The sequence below is a fragment of the Apium graveolens genome, unplaced genomic scaffold (genome assembly GCF_009905375.1).
Source record: "Apium graveolens cultivar Ventura unplaced genomic scaffold, ASM990537v1 ctg3968, whole genome shotgun sequence".
Lineage (NCBI taxonomy): Eukaryota > Viridiplantae > Streptophyta > Magnoliopsida > Apiales > Apiaceae > Apium > Apium graveolens.
Window position 1 is genome coordinate 36,190 of NW_027418346.1, and position 8,134 is coordinate 44,323.

At 34.4% G+C, this 8,134-nt stretch overlaps 1 pseudogene; it reads right to left on the bottom strand.

Annotated features, from left to right (window-relative positions):
- Nucleotides 1-1,603: 1,603 nt before the first annotated feature.
- LOC141701506 (sorting nexin 2A-like) lies at nt 1,604-6,974 on the bottom strand (annotated as a pseudogene).
- Between the last annotated feature and the right edge of the window lie 1,160 nt (nt 6,975-8,134).

An 8,134-nucleotide genomic window follows, 5' to 3' on the forward strand; every position in this document is an offset into this window, starting at 1 on the left:
AAATTAATGTCAAAGTAAAAGATAATTAATTATGTAAATTTTTGATTTTTTAAAGATTTGGTCATAGGGAAATGGTTGCTAACTTGTAAAAACCTATGATTACAGTGTGAATTTAACCCTACACTTTTGTTACAATTTAATCTCATAAAGTAAACCGGATTAGCAAAAAAGGCTTTGTAAATAAGAGAAAGTCACATACAATGTACACAAGTTCAAACTCTCCATTAGCAGGTAGGAAAACAAATTCATTAGCATTTTATAGCATTCAAGAATGAAAGTATTGGCCAATTCAAGTACATTCAAACAAAAGTTATACTCATTATGTTAAAAGGTTATTACTCGTATTTCTACCGTACATAAAAGATTTTCACATTATTCTATAACTTATATGTACATACCTAAATTTTAGTCATTAGAGTAATCACTACGCCATAAGTGCACATAGGCAACCCCTACTATACAGTTGCATAAGGCCCAAATGGTGTTGCATAAGGTAATAGGCAACACCAGAGGGGGGTTGCCAATGTGGAAGTGGTCGTAGACACCTAATGCAATATTTTGTGCAAAACTTGAAAGTAATGCATCAGGTGGATTTTGCAACAGTAAATCACCTATTGGCAACAACAGAAAGTGTTGCATTAGACCTGACAGGATAGTACACTTGGTCCTACGTGGCAACTGACACATCAGATGCCATGTCAGCAACAGGGGGTCCCCAGAGTCACATCAGCATGCCACGTCAGCACGCCACGTCAGCTGGGTCTCATCCTGCCACGTTAGCATGTGGGGGCCCGCAATGTCACGTCAGCAGTGGGGCCCTTTTTCCATATCATATGTGGGGGCCCATATTATTTATGCAACACCATTTTGATGCATATGCAACACTATTTTCATTCAATTGCAACAGTATATACCACATTATGCAACACCATTTTTAAATTGCAACAGTATTATAATCAAATGTAATACAGTGAAAAGCAATATGCAACATCATACTATGGAATATGCAAAACTAGAAAACATAAAAATTTGGCCATAATTTGTCTGTTTTTACATGATACCTGCCATAAGTGGCATCCAACAAAAACAACCATATCAGGAATTCAACAAGTTTTAAACATACAAAAAATACTAAAATACATACGCCCAATTCTAAATTTAAAACACCAAAAGTACATCAAATCTTTCTTCAAATGAACAAAGATACCAAAGAACTAAGTCACTAAGAAGTTGCGCCTTGAGTGCCTTGAATGACTGTAGTACCGTTTTCCTCTTGATCACTGGAAATCGTGGTACATCTTCGAATAAAAACCTTTTAAAAATAGACCCTAAGGCGATGTTGATGCAAGGAAGCTAAATGGAGCTTTAGCCTAGAAAATAAAAATGAATAGAATAAGAATAACAAGATTTGGGCCTTAAACTTAAGTAATGAAAGCAGTTGGACTTAACAAGTCAATCACTCAATATTATGGTATTGATTTGGGCCTTAAACTTTCCATTATTAATTTACTACTTATTTAACACAACGCAATTAAACCCAACCAATAAAGTCAATAATTTCATTTTAGAATTTATTACGAGCTATGGGCTGTAAATACATGCATCAAAAAATGTACTTCTGCCTTGGAACAGATTGAGCATTTGCCCCAAAAAGACGCAAAACAGATAGTGTACAAAGCGTAAAAGATTTATGATTTATCTGCCAAGAGAGACTAAAATAAAGAGCTAAATACAACCATAAAAGCAACTGGACTCAAAAGGTAATTTTTTTTGGAGTCAATATAGGCCCCGACATTTCCTTTAACGAAATTACTTGAAACAACTTGCAACTAGACCAAAAAAAATTCATTCTAAATTTATATTTAACAAATCGATAATGTGCTATATAGTCTACATAGACATGCATAAAAAATGTACTTCCAGCCAAGGTTACAGAGAAGCATGTCCCCAAAAAGACGAGAAGCAGATGAAGTAAACTTACAATCCAAGCTTGCTTTGAGGATCTGTAGGGCATCCTCTCCTTGATTACTTTTTCCAATCTCAGTGGTGCGAGGGGAACTAAATCAGCAATTTCCTTTAAAGCAGCATGCACACGACAAAGAATTTGCTCTTTTTTTGCAAGACCACGTGGCTACTGTAATAGCCTAAGGAAAGATAAAGGCGGCACAAAATTTCTTACAAGCATATCCAAGCATAGATGGAGGTATTTTCCGCTCACTGCAGCCTACAATGTAGTAAAAGCAAAACTAATCCTTGATAAGAACAAGCAATGATAATCATTATTGTATAGTGAGTAGCATTACATATCAAAGCAACAACCAACTCAACCAATACATCCATCACATCTGGACCATAGTTCCACAAGCTCATGCCACTTATCTGAAGGTAACAAACTTTCTTTAACAACCAAAAAACTAAAATCCGAAAAAAATAATGGAAAAAGAAATGAGCAAAAATATTAATGCACTATTACTTACAGAAGAAATAAGCATTTTGTGGTGATCAGAATCTATGTAAGAAACTGCTCCAGACAGGGCTTTCAAACTTGTCTTTTAAATTATAAAACAACATTAGGTAAGCCTTTACAGAAGTAATAAGAGGACATAAAGTTTACACATTTTAGTGCATATACTTTACAAAAACACTCAACCTACCACAAGCATGGCCACTTCATCTGGTGCTAGGCGTTCAGTATGGTGCGGATTCCCGATCAACTCGTGATAACTGTCAGGTTGACCCTGAAAACTTATAAATCACTATTAATCAACCATAAGATTGATCTTCAAACTGAGAATCAATGTCAAATGATTAGAATTTATAACATATAAAAATCCATTATCTACTTAAATGTTTGAAACTGCAAACAAGCCTGTATGATGATTTTCTCTCCATAGTTCTGCTTAACAGTAGACATAAACTCCGCCAGAAGCTCGGCAAATTCCTTGATACAGGTGAATGCATACAAAATTAATTTTTAGTTGTAGACCGCAAGTAATTATATCTATGAATTACAGAAAAGGAAGATAAAAAGTACCTGCCCAGTTGCCCTCTTTTGTTTGAGCCCAATAATGAACTCATCATCCAGCAACTTTTGGTTATTTGTGCCGACGTCGATGGTAATAGGTAAGCACTGCAAATACAACACAAATATACAGTTTAGAATAAGAATTAACAATAATGTCATAGTATAGATAGGAAGCTTCATGTAACCCAGGTTGCCTTGTTATCTAATTGAATAGAACCATGAAAAGTGGTTAAGGGACAGCACAGATATACTCTACGTTCCCATGTCGCTAGCAGTAACATCCATAACATACCACCACAGTCTGGTAGCCACAATCAAATAAAAGACCCTAGAACTTATATTCAGTGTTTCTAAATAATGATTACTGGGATTGATTTTGGTGACCCCATTGCTCATGACCGACTTCGCTTCTATTATATACTCAGTGTTGCACATTTATGCTCCTTCTGTGTTAATTACTTTGTATATTTTTGCTAAATACTTCATCCTATTATGTTTTCTTGCTTGCTTCTAAAAATCTGAGGTGCTTAACTCTTCGTTGCTTATTATGCTACATACTAAGCAATAAGTCTGAGTGACTATGTACTGCTAACTATATTTTATTTGGTAAAAAATTAAGTCCTCATTTATAAGAATATCAAGATCCAATTCAACAGAATGAATAATTATTCTATGTTTAATTTGTCAGCATAACTCAAGCAAGGGCAAAGCTTATGCATATTTACTTTATAAAGCAATTGAAGAAATAGTTCTAATATCCACTTAAGGACACACACAATTAACTATTTTTCTTAGTGCAAGACCCTCCTATTGTATATCAGTTTTTCATAATGATTGTTATTGGATGAAGAAAAAACTACTTAAAGAATATATTATCTCAGCTCAAAAACTAGTTAAAGAATTTATGATAACTGGTGTCACTAAAATTTCTGAAGTGTTCGGGTAATACATGCACTAGAAGGAAGAACATGTTACCTTGATCCGTTCATATTCTCTGACTGCACAGGTTTTAGCTTCCTCTGTTACTCTTACAGTTTCTTTCAACTCATCTATTTTGCGAATTCTAGACCTGTCACCACAAAAATTCTTTGATGAAGCAGCTTCAAGATTTTCAATCCTTACATTCAAGGAGGCCAGTTCGGATAAAAGAGTTTGCACCGTCAACAAAGCATTCGCGCGGGTCAGAAAATGCATTGTTAATTGCCAACATCACCCCAAGATAGTCATGACGCTTATCCTGCAGTATAAGAATAGAGCATCTGTAAATATCTAGCACTTCGAGTGGAACAAGATGCTTGAAAAGATAAAGGATCATGATTAAAGTTAGCAATTCAAGTCTGGGAAAGTACAACAATCCAGTAACTTACCAGATGCTTGACAGTTTGTGCATTCAACTCCCGATAGAGTCTGTTAGCTTTGACAGCAGCAGTAGCTGAAAGAGATATGTCCTAAGTCCAATCATGTATGAGGATTTAGGAATAACTTTTATGTAATATGTTTTGATTTCATTGATATTAATAAAAGGCTTGTTTTGTTTTTATTGCGGGCTCTATCTATTTAAATGTTTAAATAAGATATACCACAGTTTAGAGTAAAGCTTTTTATGGATTGTGATGAGATCATAATAATGAGACCTAAAAGATGATAACTCTAAACTTAAATAGTTCCTGGTCGTAGAATTACTAACTGGTAATTAATAATCGCAAAGATGCGGTACATACTATGCTTGCTTCATTATGAAGGATGTCTGTTCTCATAGACATTTGTTGGTGACACTATAGCTAGTATGTAGGTGCTCATTATAGAATAAGTTCACTGAACATGACTCACACGGCTGAACAACTAATGGAGTTCACTCACGTGTCAGCAGTTGTTCACATAGTGATAGTTGTACAAGTATCCTTAGACTTGAGATCATCATAGTCATCTTGTGTACACTGAACTATGCTTTGGTTTAGTTCTTAGTCTCAAGGGACAATTATAAGGGCTCTACTGGGTATAGGAATTGTACACGAAGATAGGTATGATCAATAAAGGATCTACCCCTTCCAGTGTAGGAAGAGAATGTTCACTGCTGATCCACTTATGTTAATCCAGGAATCTCTGGCCAGAGTGAATGAAATTAGAAAGGAGTTTCTAATTTACATTAAATAGAACTAAGCATAGTGAATGGGAAAGCAAGTGATTAAATAAGATAGGCTTGACACAAGTTTTATGCCTTGTATTTAATCGTGATATTGCAGGGTAGAAGGAATTAATTGTACGGTAACTACTCACTGAATAGGTTCTTGGTATTCTAAGCAGTGAATTCGTATTATCCGGATAGTCGCGATATGCTGAGAACTATCCCTCACGATGTAGAATAAATATGATTAATTTATTAATCATATTTAATGAATTAGAGAATCTATATAAATAATGATAAAATAATTTTATTATTATTTATTTCTACTACCGCTTAATATTGAACCTATAGGGTCACACCATAAAAGATAATGATTTAATGGTGGAGGAATTAATTAATAATGGCTGATAATTATTTATTTATGAAATAAATAATTAATTGGAAAATTTAATAATTGATTAAATGAGATTTAATTGATTATAAATTAATTAAGAAAAGATTCTTAATATTATTAATTAAGAATTTAATTTTTGGAAATTAAATCAAGTGAGAGAATTATTTCTAAAGAATTTAGAAAAAGGATTAATAATTAAAAGGTGTTTTAATTATTAGTGAGAATAATAAAGGTTAATAATAATAATATTTTATGGAAAAAATTTCAGCTGAAAATTTTGCCTATAAATATACTATTATAACCCTATTTTTGCCTTAACCAAAAGATTGACAAAACCCTAATTCTCTCCATCTCCTCCTCCTTCATTACATCGTTTTCTTGGTGGATACCGGTGGAGTGCTTCACACTTGAGGAGCATCTGCTAAGGATCTCCGTTCATCGTTCTTGGATCGCTATTAAAGACCTCCATCTTTCCATTAACGTAAAGCTTCTTAAGGTAAACATACTGAACTACGAATTAAATATTATTTTTTCGCATGGCTCCTGCGGAGGGTTTCGGTTCTTTTAAGAGTAAATTTACGTTTTCGCTGCGTTTATGTGCTAAAAACCCTTCAGTAGCCACATTTTTCATGTCTGCAGATCTCACCCTTTGAGAGTTGAACATTGCCTCATCCGCCTCAAACTTCGTTAGCTTGACAAAAGCCAACCCCAGTTGCCCCATCGTCTCCCCAATTTCTTGCTGAGCTTTAATTTCATGTCAATAGCATACATCCCATTTCATTATACATATTATTAGTACCTAAATCAACTACATGACAGTATAATATTACAAATTTACATATAACACCGAGGCAAATATCGATATTTCCTTTATTGTATGGAGCTAGGAAATTGATTAACATACATTTAAGCTCAATCAAGTCTGAGATGTCGCAACTCAAAATGGTCTCGCTAGATCAGCATTATCAGACAAATATTAATACATATTTGAATCGAGAAACATTACTAATTATATAAACCGACAACATAGCACTCAAAATTTATAATTTACATCAAAAGAGTTCAATAGACCTGCTGAGAAGCATTACCAATCTGATTCTCGAAATCCTGCAACTTACCCTTCCTCTCCAAAAATTCCTTATCTTCCTCCACAACCGGTGGCTTACCGCACCCCAATCATTCGTAACCGACTGCTTCAACTCCTTAAAAATCCTCAACAAATCCCTCCCTCCTTTCGCAGGCAACGCAACCTCATTCACATCCAATGCACTCCCTTGCAAACTCTCCCTCCCAAACAACTGCCAATGCAACTTCACCGCCCCATCCAACATTCTCGACGGCACGTCCGTGGTCCTCACCAACGGTACTTCCCATTCGACACGTCTTGCTCCTTCTGAGGATCCGAAACCGTGATTCGCATAAACTTCGCTCTGGAATGTGAAGTCGAAGTTGCGAACAAATCATGACCGTTGACTCCACTTCCTCCGTTGCTATCTTCTCCATCGAACGATCGAAATATTACTTCAACATACGAAGGCGGTTCAAGAAACGTGTTGTACGGATTAGGTTCTTGATTTCTCGATTGTTTCTACACATCTCGGATCGAGATGTGTAGGAGAATATAATAAGAAGGTGAGCGGAGGAGAGGATGGTGGAGGTGAGAAGGGGTCTGAAGATCTGAGTGAAGAGAGGGGTTGAAAGACGAGGCGGCCACTGCTAATGATTTATGTTTGTTTAGGGTTTTATATAAAAATGATAAATTTTTAGGGCTTGTCTGTTAACGGGCTGGGCCTTGACTTAATTAAGTCTTTACAATCATAATTTCTTAATTATTTTGATAAATATCTTGTTGCTTTTCTGTAAATTATTTTAATATTATTTTAATTTTCGAGTATCAGCTCAGATTTAGAGAGAAAGAGTGAATTTTTGTTAAGGGGGAAATACCACCCAATTTTTGGCCTGGGAAAGTGTGCAGATCTGTGTCTCAACATCATTTAATTATTTTTTTAGTTTTTTATTAAATATTTACAATTTTAAATTTTATAAGAAAATTGTATAACTAATGTAAAATATATGTCAAAATAACACGACAATGATAAAATTAATCGGAACAATTATTTGTATAATTGAATTGTCGAACAAGAATTTTAAAAAAAAAATCATTCGGGACAAGAATCTACATGGAACCGTGTTGACCGTAATTTAACTATTATAAAAACACATAATACAAAATCTAATTTTTTTAAAAAAAATACACAACTTAAAAATTAGTAGGTAATATCATCCGTATGGTTGGATCGTTGAACAAGAATTTTAAAAAAATAGAATCACCACTCGGGACAAGACTTGGTTATAGGAACTCGTGTTGACCGTAATTTGACTATTATAAAAACACACGCTATAAAATCTAAATTTTAAAAAAAAATTACACATTTTTAAAATAAGTAGGTATCATCATCCATACGGTTGGATCGTTGAACAAGTATTTAAAGAAATAGAATAATCACTCGGGACAATACTAGGTACCAGCAACCCGTGTTGACCGTAATTTGACTATTAAAAAAGCACGTGATATAAAATCTAAATTTTT